This window comes from Amphiprion ocellaris, chromosome 13, assembly GCF_022539595.1.
Source record: "Amphiprion ocellaris isolate individual 3 ecotype Okinawa chromosome 13, ASM2253959v1, whole genome shotgun sequence".
Lineage (NCBI taxonomy): Eukaryota > Metazoa > Chordata > Actinopteri > Pomacentridae > Amphiprion > Amphiprion ocellaris.
This window is the reverse complement of record NC_072778.1, coordinates 3,358,595-3,376,557: the sequence shown is the minus strand read 5'-3', so window position 1 is coordinate 3,376,557 and position 17,963 is coordinate 3,358,595. Positions and strand designations below refer to the sequence as shown.

At 38.4% G+C, this 17,963-nt stretch overlaps 1 long non-coding RNA gene across 1 annotated transcript in view; it reads left to right on the top strand.

Moving 5' to 3' along the window:
• Positions 1–8,707, top strand: part of LOC118471266 (uncharacterized) — a 34,796-nt gene extending 26,089 nt beyond the window's left edge. The window contains exon 5 of the long non-coding RNA XR_008603761.1: positions 1,080–8,707. This is a non-coding gene — a long non-coding RNA (uncharacterized LOC118471266). The remainder of the gene's footprint in view (positions 1–1,079) is intronic.
• Positions 8,708–17,963: the final 9,256 nt, after the last annotated feature.

Below are 17,963 nucleotides of genomic sequence, written 5' to 3'. Positions count from 1 at the left end.
ATGTTTTGTCTTTAGTTTGATTCTTCTTAAATGTTTAGTTTTGCTCTTTTCTCACCTTTTATTCTTTTCTAATGTCTGATTTGATTTATAAATGTTTTGTCTTTTTAATGTTTAATTGTTTTTTCAAATGTTTTATCGGCTTGTTTGAAAAATTTCCTTTTCTTTCCCAATGTTTAATTTTTTGATTAAATCTTTAAGGTTCTTCTTTTTAAATGTTTTACCACCTTTTAATGTTTAATTTTCTTTTTTAATGCTTATTGTATTTTCTGTTTAATTCCGATTTAAAGTTTTATTGTCTTTAAGATTTAATTTTCTAATTAAATATTTAATGCTTCAATTAAAAGTTTTGTCTTTTTAAAGTTTTAATCTAATTAAATGTTTTGTATTTTTTTAAATGTGTAATATTCTTGTTTAATTGTATTTTTAAATGTTTATCTAAAATATTTCATCTTTAATGTTTAATATTTTTGTTTAAAAAACTTTTGTTTAATTTCATAATTACATGTTTTTTATCTTCTGTTTAGTTATCTAATTAAATAGAACTTAATTGTATTTAATGTTTAATTTTCTCTTTAGACATTTTATTGTATTAAAGGTTTTTTCCTTTGATTTAATTGCTTTTTTCATGTAGTTTATTTCTTTAAACTTTTTTTCTGTCAAGATTTTAACCCCAACCTTAAAAATGAAACAAACCCTTAAATCACAATGAAAATACTTCTGTTGTCACAATCATGAGTTAGTCAATTATACAGTTTATCAACTTTATTTGTTTAGCACTTTTCACACAGATGACAAAACTAAACAAGCAAAGAGAAAAAAACTACGCTAAAATTATGATTAAAACTCAAAAACATATTTAAAAAAAAAAAAAAAAAAAAAAGATTTAACATGGTAATAAAATATGTTGTGTCCAGGGGATGGAGGGAGTTTATTGAAGTCTTCTTGGGCTCACATGGTAAATCATTTAAAATATAAACTTGATATTCAGTCTAAGGAAACTGGAAACTGCAGAGCGACAGAAGAACCAACAATATCTCCTGTTTTCTCCTTTAATGAGTCGACTCTTCTTGTGCTTTCAGACCAAAGAACTACAGACTCTTCACAACCTGCTCAAACTCTTGGTACAGGACCTCACCACACGGGTCAAGAAGGTTTCTCTCTCATTTCTACTCTGAAGCTCACCTTCTCCTGCTCAAACTGCTGACAAATGTTTCTGCTGCGCTAAAGTCTGGTCTCCAGAACTTCCTAAAAACTCTCAAAGTCTCTTCTGCTGCAGGTTGCTTTGTAGAACTGTTCCAGAAAACCTCACTAAACCACATGGAGGGGCCTCAAGATAGTCATCCAAATGAAACCATACAAAAACCAAACTAGCACAACCTAAACACTAAAGTCTCCTGCAGCCTACCAGAGAACCTCTGAGAACAGAGAATCAGGACAGGAACTCTTACCTTCTGGACAACCAACGTTGGTTCACCAACAAGAATACAGAATGTGTCTGACCAAAAACCTCTGAAGACTCACTACAGCCAAGATAAAGACACAACTCACCTGCACCAAATCCACTAATCATTGCACACATTAACACCATGTGCTAACTGTGGCTAAAGAACCACATTTACCAAGACAACTATCCAGTACAAAGCCCTAAAACACACCAAGAAACACATTAAAGATGATTTTACTGCTGGAAGCTGCAAGCCAACGCCTAAAGAACAAACTAAAGCAATGGAGCCAAACCCGGTTTAGTGGTGAAGAGAAGCAGAAGAAATGTTTGTCTGCAGCTAAATAAAGCAGGAAGACACCGAGCTGCTCAGGTGTTCCTGATAACACCAAGCAGCCACCTGGACAGCCAATAGGAACACAGCTTCCTGGAAGTTTTGCACAGACAATTTGCACAGACATTCTTGCACTGCACATCTTTGCACTTTTAAACTTTATTTTTATTTTTATTTTTTCTGTTAAAAATTTTGCCACCCTTGTATATATTGTAAATAAAACTGCTGTAACAATGTAAATTTCCCCTGGAGTGGGGAGAAATAAAGAACTTTATCTTTATCTTATCTTAAGTCCAGAGGGCTGGCTTAGTGAAGTAAATTTAGTTTAAAGTTGAAGCAGAAAGTTAACAAAGAAAGTTGAAAACCACCTTCTGATACCTGAAATCTCTGAGTTTTCACACAAAGAACACCTGAACATGTCAAACTGGTTCCATAGTAGAACCATCATTGTAAAAACGTCATAGTATGGTGTGTTGCTCCAAAAACATTACAACCCGGCTGTCTCGGGTCGCCGAGGAGCAACACAAAAACAGGACAAACGCTGGTTTCCAGGGGGTTAGGAGGATATTTATTTGAAAGAGGAAGTTTACAACAACACAACATGTGAAGGAGCAGAAACTTTACAGCTGGCAAAGATATGAGCTCCAATTCTGGATGTTTTAGGAAATGAAGTTCATCAAATGAACACTTGATTTTTGCTGATGACTCTCATTAAATTACTGAAGAAATCTAACATAAAAACCTGTAAACTCTCAGGCAGCTTTTGTTAAAGTTTGTCTATAATTCTGTCATCATGTTCTGGAACCAGGACTCTGCAGAAGTTCCTTCAATCAGATACTTGTGTGTTTCTCTATTTAAGGCCTCAGGTTTGAACGTGCAGCAGAGGATTAGAAAGGAGTGATTTTAATATTTAAATCAGTCCAGTAAATGTTTGAAGTAAAAATGATTAAAATGTTGATTTAGATAGATTTGTGTCAAATAATATTGTAGAGTCACTTAAATATATCCAAATGAGTTCAGTGTATTTACATTTTATAGAATATTTGATTTCTTAATCTCAATACTGTAGGGTCTGACCCTAAATATTATAATAATGATGTCAATTTAAATAATAATATTGTAGTGTAGAGTCATAAACTTTAATCAGCTAAACTTACATAATAAATATCACTGCACAATCTTAACCTGAACATTTATATTATTGAGGTAAATTTACATAAATCATGATATTCTAGAGTCTTAACTGGAATATGTCTAACATGAATCTTTTTGTATTGTGCTGATAAACAACAATAACCCGACTTTCAGATAATATTTATTCACTGTGTATTGGGTAGTACTCATTCTGATTTAGACTGATTAGCATACAGAACCCTGTGATGTTTATGGTTTACAGCTGAGAACTGGTTGCTAAAAGTACAGAATATTATTTCTTGTTTTATGTGTGATAATTGGCAGTAAACATTCTAAGAAGTGGAAATTGTCAGGGTTGTAATATTGCTGTTCTTTCACAATATTTGTCACTTAATTGCCCTCAGGATGCAGTCGTTGAGCTACCAGTTTTACAGAACAGGCAGATGTTGCAGCTAATGATGCTGTAATTCACATTAACAAGGAAACAAGTCCATCATAATTTGAATGTTAACAGTTCAAAATGAAAAGGTCATATACAGCTTTCCTATTGGGTTAAAGAGCCAAAACAACATGAAAAATACTTTGTAAAAGCAAGAGGTCAGTAGCAGCTTTCCTTTGTTTCTTACCCCCCCCCCCCCAAAATATCTGTTGTACCCCCCTGTTCCCCCCCAACTAAAATGAATCTGGATCCGCCCCTGTCTGACATGAAAGCTGGGATCATTCTGTAGTTACCGTCCTCAATGAGCAGCAGGTGGCGCTGTGAGCTCCTCCCCTTCCAAAGTACAGCTGGTCAGTCTAGTGACCTGCAGCATCCCACTGTCTGATTAGAGGAAGGAGACCCTCATCACTCCATGTCCAGACAGCAGATGAATCAAAGTCTCTGCAGATCCGTCCTGCTGACAGAGCAGGATGGAAATGAAAATGTTTCTTCACTGTCACTAAAATAAATCCCTGCATTCAGCCTCTAGTACAGAAACACATTTTGGGTGTTTTATACTCACTTTTTGCCTCTCCTACAACGTTGATTAGGTTGATAGGTTAAAACAATACCTATCAACCAAGTACTGTATGGTTTTTAAACTTTTCTGGTTTGTAAAAAGAAAAAAGGAGATGCAATACAAAAAAAAAAAAAATCTCTAAAATTTTAGGGGTGCTGGGATTCAATTTTAGGGGTGCTTGAGCACCCCAAAAATGGGCTAGAAACGCCTGTGGTCGAATATCAATTCTGGATCAAAAGTGGAGTCTTCAAAAGTTCTCAAGAATCTTTAAGCAGTCTCCAGAGTCTGATCCGAATAACGTTTATACAATGCAGAGGTTGTCAGAACAAACATGAGCAAAACCTTGAGATTACACAAAGCATTGCATCGTCTTATATACCTTCTCCTAAACACTCCTCTTCCGTTCCAGTCATCTTAAGACCCAATCAGGATGTGTATGATATAATCGTGTCAAAAGTTAGACCACCTCCTCTTTTTTATTTCTGCAAGGCTAGCATTATTTCTGCTTAACTCAGCATGACATTGGTTTCACCTCATGAGTGCAGATGAGGAGAGGACATGAACTTCTGGTCTTGGGGCTTATATGGGCTCCATGGGCTTCCATTGGGTTGCCGCTTTCCACAGGATTATTTAATGTACTCATAGCTTCAGTTGACACATTAGGTCTTACAGTCTTACCATTATTTGCTCTTAAATTTGATTCACACATCCTATTCGTCCAATTTTATCATTTGTTCAACCTTAAAATGCTGGCGACCTGTCCAGGTGAAGTCTGCCTTCATCCTAAGTCAGCTTGGATAGACCCCAGTCCCCCTGCAACTCTAAGGAGGACTAAGCGATGTATAGATAATGGATGGATGGGTGAAGCTTTGGTGTCCGATTTTGCCCGACTTCACAAGTACGACTGGAGTCCACTGTCACTCCTCTGTTCCTGAATATAACTGAATGTGTCAGAAAGCTTCCTGTTAGTAGGGTTAGCATCATCAATATCCACTGTCTCTCAATGCACAACCTTCCTCTTATAAACGCAGGAGATAACAGCACACATCACAAGTCAAACACTCAACGTTTCTCTGAAAAACTTCATCCTAGAATGGACTGCATGTAGACAAAAGGCCGAAATACACAGAGAAAACTAAGTTTTAAATAATACCTCAGGCCCCACCAATAACTGATTGTGTGTGATGAATACTGAACCCCGTGATCAGCTTTTATTGACATTTTTCACAACAGCTGGAGGCATGTTTCTCCTCATTTGCACAATTTTGCATGTTTCCACCTTTTCCTGTGTTTTCACCTCCGTGTTTTTAGGACCAAATTACCTCATTTCCATGCATTGTTAATGCCTCGCGGCCTCGGCCCTCCAATAAAAAATTTACTCCGTCGCCTCAGGACTCGGGCTCATTAAAACATATTCCCATCCTTGTCATTTAGGAGCCCCGCAGCAATGAGACTGCGCCTCATTTTGTGTCCCGGTCTGCAGAGTCAAAGAGACTACATGTTAATAGAATTCATGAAAAGATTTTCTTTTTTCCCCGTTGCAGCAGGACAATTAGTCAGGCCGGTCAGACAGGGGGTCTACAGAATCTATTTAGTCTGAGTGAAATTGAATTTTGTTCAAAGCTGATGCCACAAATGTTTTGTTCAAAGAAAGTGAGTCAGTCTGCTTCAGTTGTATCATTCAGTGAATTACCTTTCTATAAGAAAGCAGGGACTCAAAATGAACTTGTTGAAGTCGGTCGTATCCACAGTCCACTGAAAGAATACTGCAATACAGGGAGAGGAAATAATGAAGAGTTTGGTGTCCTGAAAGAAGGAAAGGATTAAACTGCCGTAGTTTGTTTATTTTTGTGAATCACAAGCCAGTTGGAGATCATTAATAGCCATCAAGAGTCATTTACCATAATAGGGAGGTCCATGGAAACAAGATGTGAACTGTGAAAACTGTTGGCAGATTTGAAAGGATAATTATCTTTATAGAAGAAATTGCCAAATTGAAACTGTGTTATAAAGCTAAAACCCACTATCTGGAGAGGATTTATAGAGAACTTACACTGCACAGTGCCATGAAAAAGTATTTGCCCCCCTTCAGAAATCTTTTATTTTTGCATATTTGTCACATGTAAATGTTTCAATTCAATTTTATTTATATAGCGCCAATTACAGTAAAATTGTCTCAAGACACTTTACAGAACCCATATGCCTGACCCCCAGAGCAAGCCAAAAGGTGACAGTGGCAAGGAAAACACCCTTTTAACAGGGAAAAAAACCTCGAGCAGAACCCGGCTCTAATGTGGGGGGACCCATCGTCTGCTGGCCGGGCGGGTTGAGAGGGACAGAAGAGGTAGAGATAGAGGGATGGAGGTAGAGGGATAGAGTTTGTGGGAGAACAACCACACATCTGAAGCATCCAGCTCTGGGACCAGGGACACTCGGAGAAAGGACACAAGGAGAAACAGAGTTAGTGTAATGCAATAATGGTATATATAGTAAATACAATACTATACTATATATAGTAAATATTTCAGACCATCAAATTAGTTTTAATGTAAGACAAAGATAACCCAAGAAAACACAAAATGAAGCTTTTAGATGATTTTATTTATTGAAGGAAAAATTCTGCCCAGTCCATCTTGCCCTATGTAAAAAAAGTAATTGCCCCCTTAGCTACCAATCTACCAAGTGACCAAATTCATTCATCAGTTGGGTTCAGTTTCACCATCCACACTCACATATGATCACTGCCAGGCTTGTTGGATCTAAACATCACTAAATAGAACCTGTCTTCATTGTGAAGTAGCTAAAGGGTCTCAAAAAGCAGCACATGATGCCACGTTCTAAAGAGGTTCAAGAACAGATGAGGAACAAAGATATTGACATTCATCAGTCTGGACGGTTCCAAAGCCATTGCTGAGGCTCTGAGACTCCAGAGAACCACAGTGAGAGACATTATCCACAAATGGAGAAACATGGAACAGTGGAGAACCTTCCCAGGAGTGGACCAACAACCAACATTTCTCCAAGAGCATCAGCATCTAATCCAGGAGTCACAGAAGAACCCAGAGGAACATCTAAAGATCTGCAGCCCTCACTGGCCTCAGTTAAGGTCCATCTACATGATTCCACAGTAAGGAAGACTCTGGGAGGAAAAGGATCCATGGGAGAGTTGGAAGGATCAAACCACTACTGACCAAAAAGAACATAAAGGTTCATCTGGTATTTACAAATAAATATCTGGATGAGCTCCAAGACTTTTGGGAGAACATCCTGTGGACTGATGAGTCAGAGGTGGAACTTTCTGGAAGACATGGGTCCGTTCCATCTGGTGTAAAGCTAATACTGCATTCCACAAGAAGAACATGATACCAGCAGTGAAACATGGTGGAGGTAGTGTGACGGTTGGAGGACCTGGACGACTTGTCATCACTGATGGAGCCATGAATTCTGCTCTCTATCAGAAAATCCTGGAGAACATCCACCATCAGTTTGTGACCTGAAGCTCAACATTAATGTGTTCTGCAGCAAGACAAATATCCAAAGTAAACAAACAAGTCCACCTCTGAGTGGCTCAAAAAGAACTAAATCAAGGTTCTGGAGTGCAAGGGTCAAAGTCTGGACTTGAATCCAACTGAGTTGCTGTGACAAGACCTTAAAATGTTACAGGATGAGGGGGATTGTGAACCCAAGGTGAGCGCACACAGAGCAGGCAGGAGGCAGGTCACAGTCAAACAGGCTTTATTCTCAAAAAATAACTTTAATGCCACTCAGGCCAAAAACTCACTAGCCCTTGTCCAGAGGGCGGCAGGGGTTCCCGTCCTTCCACCAAGGACGGCAGGGAGGAAAACACAGGCTGCTCCTTGTCTCAGCTCCAGGCAGGCAGTCAGTACAGCAGAATGGTCCCACATCCCCTGCTGTGTGAAGCCAGTCTATATAGCAGCAGATGGAATCAGCTGCAGGTGTGAGGCTCTCACAGCTGCATCTAATCCAGTAATCAGCAGCTGCAGAGAGCCTCGCAGACCGGCCACACACCGGCAGGGGAACGTATGGCCAGAAGGGGGCGGTGCTGGGCTAGGCCCGTGACATAAAAGGACAGTTCATGATCCAAAACCATCTAATGTGACTGAATTAAAACTATTCTGCAGAGAAGAGTGGAGCAGAATTCCTCCATGGTGATGGAAAAGACTGATCACAAGCTGGAACAAACATTTAACTGCAATTACTTTTTCACAGGGTGATGATATATGTTTTCAGTCATTTTTCATAAACAACAATTTTAAGATGGCATTTTGTGTTCTGTGGGTTTTCTCTGTCTAATATTCAATAAATATAAATATTAGTTTGATGATCTGGAATATTTAAGTGAGGGAAATATGCAAAATATACCAGCTACAGGTCATATGCATCCATCACAGCAGCTGAGACTCAATCGAGATGTATTGTGTCCTTATCATATGTAATTATGGAGTTAAATCTGCTGTTTTGGATGGTTGGAAGTTTAAACTGTTAGTTCACATTTAGAGGAGATGTGCTGAGTTTGAATGTTATGACCAGGATACAGAATAAATGATTCTAAACCCATATACATAGTCTTTGTGAACTAAGATCCTTCCAGCAGCTGAAAGCCCAGAAACAACCAGAATCCAAACACTGTAAGCATCTGACTAGTCATTCTGACAAACTTTGTGAATTTTTTAAACGTAGATCTTCTTAGGATTCTTGCATTTGATTATCAAACTGTTCCAAGTGATGTTTTCATGCCAGGAGACATTATTTTTTATACAGTTTTCATTAATCTTTCCTTTTAAGGTTTAGTCCCTGAAGAGAGGCGCAGGCGATCTTGAAGAACATTCCGTACATTCAACAAAACGTACTGTATAAGATAACGATGAAATGTACCACCAACAGACACCTAGAAAGGTGAGTACAATGTGTTGCTCCTCAAACATTTTTGTTGCAAGAAAAAAGATAAAACGTTTAGCTGGCGGGGGGGGGGGGGGGGGGGGGTTCTGATTTCTGTGATAATAAAAAATATGATGCAACATCTCCTTCACGTGTTGGCTGGAAGATTCAACAAGGTTTCATTTAAGACATTAATCTAACTGAGGAAGTATCAGTGAGGCAGATGAAACCATGATGTTTAAAGAACAGACAGCATTCATTTAGTCCTCTTTCTCTGTTTATGTCTTCATTTTTGTTCCATTTAGTGAAAACCTTCTGTGAGATCAATCATTTTAGCTTCAGTATTTGCAGCTACCAGTATGTACTGCATGTCATAAGGTAATAATGGCTCAGAATATGGATTGTAATTGTTAGATTTGGGAGTTTTAACTTGCCTGGCAGATCAAGAGGTGGTCCACCCAAGGCATCGCACTCCAGCTAGCTGACCCCAAATGTGTGAATCTGGACTGCATAATTTATGGTAGTGGTGGACAGCACTGTCCTCAGGTTTAGTAGGGAGCCCTGGGTTCAATCCCAAGCATCTCCACTCCTTTGACTGCTGCTGTTAGACTTTACAACCAGCTCTGCTCCCAGTAGACCACACACACCGATAAAACCCTAGATCTCTTCTGTACAATATCATGTGAATTATGAATATTTTCCACTTTAAAACCCCTGTGCGCTAGCTGTTTTTCTACATGCACTATAATACACGCTGTTCCTCTTAGACGATCTGTGCAATAATAGTACTCGATCGGTATTTCTATCCATCCAAAAGTCCATGCAATATCACTGATCTGTGTAATAATGTTGTTTTTTAGAACAAGTACTTTCAGTTACTTTTATTTTTATGCTTTATTCCTTCAATGTTTACTGCAACACTGCAAATTTAGCCACTATGGGCCTACTAAAGGGTCATCTTTATCTTATCTTATCTTCACTGACTTTGTTTTACATGCATCTCCCTCTACCCATTATCCCTTGTGTTTTGAGGTTTTGTTTGCTGCACAGCATTAATTTCTTGTGAGAGATCTGCAGCATGTTTGTGGTCAGTCTGTACCTTAATGAGTCTCTAATCCAAATGAATACCCCGTTTTCTGACCATGAGATGATGAATCACTTGGGAAGCTGTTGTGATAATGTCTTCTGGTGTTTGAGACTCAATTTACAAAGCAGCTTGTTTTTTTTTTTGTTTTTTTACATATGTGCACAATTAAATGTAAATACATGTGCAGCGAAGGACCTCTTAAACACGATCTTAATATTTCCATCAACAAATCTATGCAGGGCTAGTTCACAGGCCACATACACAATGAGCAGCCAAGGCCTTTTGAATCCATGCTGTTTCTCCAGGACTCTAGAAGCCTCATTGTACTTTCTCCGTGCGTGCATCTGGACTGAGGTCAGCTATATTTACTGGGCTGCTTTAGGAATTCCATCGGAATCACATGTTCCGTGACATGAATGCTGCCACGCGAGGCGAAAAGGTCGTCCGTAATTGAAACTGTGACATTGAAAAGGCAGGACAGAGGGAAAATTAATAGTCTGCCCTGATATTCAAAAATTAACTTATTCTGCCCCCTAGTGTCGGCAGGGGAGTCGTGTTTCTGCTTTATGTATAAAGCTGTAAAAATCCCCTCTGCTGTTTCTCATCGCCTCTTAAACACGCTTTTACAGGAGGAATGTCCCCTTTGTGAAAGCACTGATGTTAGCGTTTGAGTTGTCCAGAAGATGATCTGAGACAGCTGACCTAAATTCAAAGGGGTTACGACCTGCTGAGGTTCAGTGTCAGGTCACCACCTCAGTATCCGATGCATGGATTTCGCCCACATTCTTCCTTTATCACCATGTGGCTGATTAGTTTGACCACAGAGACTGAAGGTGTCTTTAAAAAAACCTCATGTTTAAATTCAAAACTGCACAAACCTTAAATGGAACTGGACCATATTAAACTGGACCTCAAATCATTACACTGGCTTCCTGGTAGTCAAAGGATAGAGTTCAAAATCTTACTCTTGGTCTACAAAGCACTGAATGGTCTTGGACCAAAATACATCCTGGACTTCTTATCTCCATATGAAGCATCCAGAGCCCTCGGGTCATCAGGGACAGGTGTTTCCAGAACCAGAACCAAAAATAGTGAAGCAGCATTCAGCTATGATGCTCCTCACCTGTGGAACAAACTTCCTGAACACCTGAGGTCTGCTCAAACTCTTTTAAATCAGACCTGAAAACCAGATTGTTTGCTGCAGCTTTCTCTTAGATGCTCAGTCTGTTTTCTTGACTTTTAATAAATTTTTATGTTTTATGTCTATGATTTTAATGTGTACTTTTAAATCATCTTTATAATTAATTTTGAAGTTCTGCAATGCATTTCTTTGCCATTGTAAAGCGCCTTGAATTGCCTTGTGCATGAATTGTGCTAAACCAATAAACTTGCCTTGGCCTTAAGGAAATGATGCCAAATCACTTTGTTTTCACATCTACCTTTAAACAAGAAAATGCGACAATATGATCGGTGGTGCAATTTTTTCAATAACAAATAATCTGAAGATTTTTGTCACCAATCAATCGTTTTGCTGATTAAAACAACCATTGGGAAAAATTGGGGGATCAAAAAAAATAGTATTCAACATTACAAAAGTCATTTTGTGCAAAAAAATTCAATGTAAAAGTGCATCTTAAATGAGCATTTCCTGTCTCAGTGACAGAAGTATTGCACAAATATTGACCAAACTGTCAAAAATGAAAGCTGTTTAAGGAGGTCATTCTTCACATTTGCACCACAGAAAATCTACCAAGGAATTAGTCTGGTTCTTAAACCCTGTGAGTATTTACAGCCACATCTTCCTTGCAGATCTGGACCACATACAGCACCTAACCCTTGTTCTAATTAAAGCCTGTGGTTTAACCTACTATGCACAATGCAAGAACACCAATAAATACAGAAAGTCACATTCAACAGCATTCAATTTTGCTACATCAGTCTCCAATTCTACTAAATGTAAGGCAACAGAACGGTGCACAGCAATGCTTCATCCATTTTAATGCCATTAGCACCATAAGACCTCTTTACTGAAAGTGTGACACTCTGTAACGTCCTTCCAGAGTGAAAAGAGTTAAAGCAATAAAGTTCTGTTGTTTTTTTTCCAACCTGACCTCACCAGAAAAACACTGGACGATTATTTAAAGGGGTTAAAAGGGCCTAGACGACCTCTTACGGTGGAGAGAATCTGTAAAATCTCCAACCTTTCCAGAAAGGTGGTGGTATTTGCCACCACCTTTCTGGAAAGTTTGGCAAGCTAGAAAATGCAGGAAAAGCTTGTTGTAGGTCTGATTGAAAAATGTAATATTGAAAAGAAATGAATGAGTTAATTATGTTTAAAATAACGGACATAAACCCCATTCTGCTAAGTGGATGTTCTATGTTTTACCTCCTCCCACTGCAGACTTTGCTATCATATTAGCTCATCGGCAAACACTCACATACGTTTGGGAATCCACGCATTCTGTCATTTCTGTAATCTGCTGGCCTCTTTGTACACTGTGTAGAATCTGTAATGTTATATAGCAACTGATAGAAGAAGGGAAGTCAAACATGGAGGCTGTTCAATAACATCATGGCAGAAAAAGTTGTTTTATGTTTTCATTTTTGCACAAATTTAAATTGTTAAAGAGCATCCATTACAGAAATGGTTGCAAACACATAATCTTTGCATAATTTGGGAAGTTTTTTTGTTCGTTTGGTAGTTTTTTTTATCATTACCTCATCAAGAACTATTCAGATATTGTCGTTTTTTGAAAGGTTTCATACTTTATCACTATTATTAAAGTGGATGCAGCGTTGTTGTGCTTCTTTTCTGTTGCGTCACATTTGGTTGAACATCAGAACCACTGAAGCATTGTTGAAAGATTCTTATTCAGTCTTTAACATGCAGTTAAAGAGATGCAAATTAAGTTCTTCAGGTCTCACTGTCGTCAGGTGATGGGAACAGAGACTCTTAAATCGCAGAGACCACATTTTGTTTAGTTTGACCTCACAGTTGTGGAGCATATTTTGAGGCAGAAAAAAAAACAGTGTAAGGCTACAGGAGTTCAAAATATCCTGATGTTACTTAATGTTGGGACATAATCTGAAGCTCTTCGTGTTCCAATGTAAATACAGACAATATGTGCTTTTGACAGTGGGTTGCTACACAAACTGGTCAGTGGACTTTACACAGAGTGCAACAAAAAGGAACAGGACATCCGTGTTGTTGTTGATATCCAATCAGGACAGACAGATGATTCTTGATGAGTGTTTTACTGGAACTTCCACACAGGTCGGTAACAAATTGCAGGCTTTATGTTTGTGCAGCGTATCAAGGTGAGGTACCAAGCACAGCCAGAATCACAGCATATTGAAAATGTTAAGTGTAAATGGTAGTGATAACCCAAATGATTACCAAAACAGTCAGGAGAATCAGTGGGGGAGTTTAAACAGCCAAAGCCTGGATATTACTGAGCATTCCACTGAAAACTGTGGTTTTACTGAAACTTTACCAGGATGCATAAAGTTTAATGTCATAGCAGTGTGTTCAGTTCAGTTTTATTTATATGGCGCCAATTCACAACATACACTACAGTTCAAAAGTTTGGGGTCATCCAGACAATTCCATGTTTTCCATGAAAACTCACACTTTTATCCATGTGCTAACATAACTGCACAAAGGTTTTCTAATCATCAATGAGCCTTTCAACACCATTAGCTAACACAATGTAGCATTAGAACACAGGAGTGATGGTTGCTGGAAATGTTCCTCTGTACCTCTATGGAGATATTCCATTAAAAATCAGCTGTTTCCAGCTAGAATAGTCATTTACCACATTAACAATGTCTAGACAGGATTTATCATTCATTTAATGTTATCTTCATTGAAAAAAAACTACTCGTCTTTCAAAAATAACTACATTTCTAAGCGACCCCGAACTTTTGAATGGTCAGGTACATGATCTTTTTTTTTCTTTAAAAATACCGTATTTCATATTTCTGACCTCTTGCTTTCCTGCTGACGCACAGCAATAGAAAAGATACAACGGCAGAAAAACAGTTCACTTTGTGTTGTTTGTCATCTGGTCTCTCACTGAGAGTAAACTCAACCTGTCATCCATGTCAGCCACACCTGTCCCTAACGGCCAATCAGCAGCCGGAATCAGGACACACACACACACACACACACACACACACACACACACACACACACACACACACACACACACACACACACTCAGAGGTGTGTGTGTGTGTGTGTGTGACGACAGATAGACAACAGACGCATTCAGGGTTCAAGGATGTTTTGCAGAGATGCAGTGTGATTTCCTGTGCGTGCTTTTAGCACGTGCTGTCGTGTTTTATGTTAATATTAACATGTGGACTTGATGAAATCTGTCGAGAAACTTAATCGTAATTAAGCTGCGTGATGATGTTGTAATTCCTAATAATACATTTAGAAGTTATGTTTTTCATGTTTGCATTTCCACCCTTAAGTGCTCAAAACATTCCGATATGTTTTCATATGTGTGACCCAAGAGGCAGCAATGTCCAAGCCAGATATTAAAATTATTTTGCTTCTAATCTTCTAAAAAGTTAACATAACGACTCAGTTAATCCAGATCAGCATCCTCAGCGAGCCCTGCTGTACACACCAGCACCACTAACCCCTCTAATATCTTTGTAAGTCCAAAACTGAAGTTCCACCATCATTAAATGGGGTGTTTAGGTGGACGCAGCATTGTTGTGCTTAATTTTTGTTGTTCTAAACACTTTAATTACTAAATTCATAGTTGTAGGTGGATCCAGGAAGCTTGACATGTCTGTGTAGAACAAAAACAGACCAGCTGTGGAGGAGATGGTCTCTTTATGGTGACATGGAAACCCTACTAAACGTGTAGTTTAGGATGTTGGCAGGTATATTTTGATTTATGCTTCAGTTCTGTTACAGAAACCCTCACCACAGTATCAGTATGTATATAATAAGTAAATCCACTGAGAAATGTTCCATTGTTTACTTCTGTTGCTTTCGGTGCTGCATTGATCTCCTGTTTCACTTGCCTTGTTGGTGCCATGATGTGTCTTATTAAACATGAGATTTAATGTGATGTATATTGAATTATCATCAGTTTTTGTTCAATCTTGATTTTTAAATATATATGGGAGCCTCATATGTTGTTAAATTTCAACATGAAGACAACATGGGAGCAGCTTCTGACTTTACTGAAGATAATTGCCTGCAAATTTTGAGTATTTCCAACTTTTTTTTTTCTTTTCATGTCCCCCTTTTTCCTGTTCAACCTGTTTTTCCCACCCTAAAGGTATTGAGACAAAGCGTGGAAAAGAAGGAAGAAAATGTTCATACAATAACAGAAATATGACAAGGTGTACAAACAAAAAACAAACATGCAAAGCACACAGAAATAATTAACTTCACAGATAAAGAAGCTTTTAGCATCTGTCTGGAATGTCAAATAGTCTGTTTTCAGGGAAAAATAGGAAGAAACCTGAGGAAACAAAAGGAAAAGTACTGGAGAAAGATTGAAAAAGGAGAAACTGCTGTTTATCGTGAGTGTGTGTGTGTGTGTGTGTGTGTGTGTGTGTGTGTGTGTGTGTGTGTGTGTGTGTGTGTGTGTGTGTGTGTGTGTGTGTGTGTGTGTGTGTGTGTGTGTGTGTGTGTGTGCGTGCGTGCGTGCGTGTGTGTGTGTGTGCGCGTGTGTGTGTGTGTGTGTAGTTCCTGTCGCAGGCCTCTTGTGTTTTCTAGTAATTTTCCACCAAGTGTGAAAATGTCACGTCTCTATTATCAGCGTCTTATCTCAGGGTGGAGTCTGTCTGGAGGTGGAGGAGAGAAAAGGGGAGTGTCTCTGTAGCGACTCTCAAACATGAACTTCTATGATTTCATGGACATGTGTTTACAGATATCTTAACTTATTAACATCAGGGTTCACTGCTAGTTTTTAAATAAATTTATTGTTGCAGCTTTCATTGGAGCTGAATCATGTTAGTGTGAAATATCCAATCCCAGGACTGGACAGGCTGAACAGATGAATCAATGGACATGTCTTGTGTAACATTTTATACACATTTTCAACTAACTGGTAAAATGAAATTAGTTTGAACAAGTTTGGCTCAGCAGCAGAAGGACAGCTTTGTGGTACTTGAATATTTTTTTTAAATTTTCATTTTTGTCAGAGAAATATTGTAGTTTTTACTTCACTAAATGTATCTGACAGCTACTTTGCAGATTCAGATTATGCATAAAGATACAATTTTACGGTTCCCTTGTAGGAATTCGCAAGCAGGCCGTTATTAAAAGTAAAAAAAGAAAAGTTTTACAAGTTTTTATCAGCTGTAACATTAATGCATATAGAGTAATGCATAACCTATGACTGCAGAAAGCTGCATAATAAGTACTTTACTTTTAGTTTTTAATGCAAATACTTTTGTACTCTTAAACACAAGAGTTTTCCTTATAGCAAAGTATTTCTACAATGTGGTATTGCTACTTCTACCCTAAGTAAAATAGGACATGTGTACATATACTGTAATTCGCTTTTTATGCAAACCCGGTTTACAAATGCATTGTACACTTTATGACCACTGCTGCTGTCAGCTGAGGTCTGCTAACCTATTTAGTCATTAGGCCTTAGTTTTTATACACTTTTAGACATTTCGTCATTTGGGTAAGAAGGATCAGCAAAAATAACAAATGCATTGTCCAGTGTAACTGGTTAGTTTCTGTGCATATGACAATAAAACTCTGGAATCTTGAATATATACATATGTACATATATACACTACAGTTCAAAAGTTTGGGGCCACTTAGAAATGTCCTTATTTTTGAAAGAAAAGCATTTTTTTCAATGAAGATAACATTAAATTAATCACACATTACAGTCTAGACATTGTTAATGTGGTAAATGACTATTGTAGCTGGAAACAGCTGATTTTTAATGGAATATCTCCATAGAGGTACAGAGGAACATTTCCAGCAACCATCACTCCTGTGTTCTAATGCTACATTGTGTTAGCTAATGGTGTTGAAACGCTCATTGATAAGTAGCCTGGGTGACCCCAAACCTTTGAACTGTAGTGTATATATACTGTGTGTGTATATATATGTATATATATGTATATATATATATATATATATATATATATATATATATATATATATATATATATATATATATATATATATATATATACACACACACACACCAATCGGCCACAACGGCGTCCGTGTTGATGAGACTTTAACACTCAAAATGAACTTAGAATAAGCACAATCCCTCTTGCAAATCTTAAGTATCACTTGCCTACCCACACAGGAAAATGCAGCCCACCACATCGCAAAAACATCAATCAGGAACATCTTGGGAAACATGACAATCGCCCAAGATGTTGATTTGACCTTCAACTTTCCTAGATCCCATTCTGATCAAGTATCAAAAGGATGCAGTGGTTGATTCTCAGAGGCCCCACTGAACAACCCAGAGGACCCAAACCCACTGCCCGACGTCCTGGTCCAGACCCCATAGAACACCTGAGAGGTTCTCAGGTCCAGACCCAATGGTTCAGAGGGCCAACACACTAAAATCAATCAGCACAGACTTCACATCCGTCTGAGCTCTAAAATACATAACAGAGCTCAGATCATTGCCTCAGTCTTTACACAGTGAGAGTTTGAACCCCAGTCTTTGGTGCTTGTTCTCGTCATGCTGGTGTGAGTTCCCTCAAGGCCCTCAGGTTTACGTATTATATGTTATCATGACCGAGGCAGTGACCTTACCAGTGCAGCTGATCCCCATGTGTTACACTGTTTGTTAGTAATTAATTCTGAATAAAAAGGGTCAAAGGCAAAGGACAAATTTCTCAGCAGGGACTAATAAGAATAAACTTTAAACACATTCAAACAAAACTTCAACCAAAGATTTGTCTGACTGTAAAATTGTTTACTTTTCCTTGCAGCTCTGCAGAAGGGTACAGAGAGGACAAAGAAGTAGCTATAAAAGAAAGAAGACGGAGTTCCCCCAGCAGTCTGGGCCTGTTGCAGCATAACTAAGAGGTGGTTCAGGGTCACTGGAC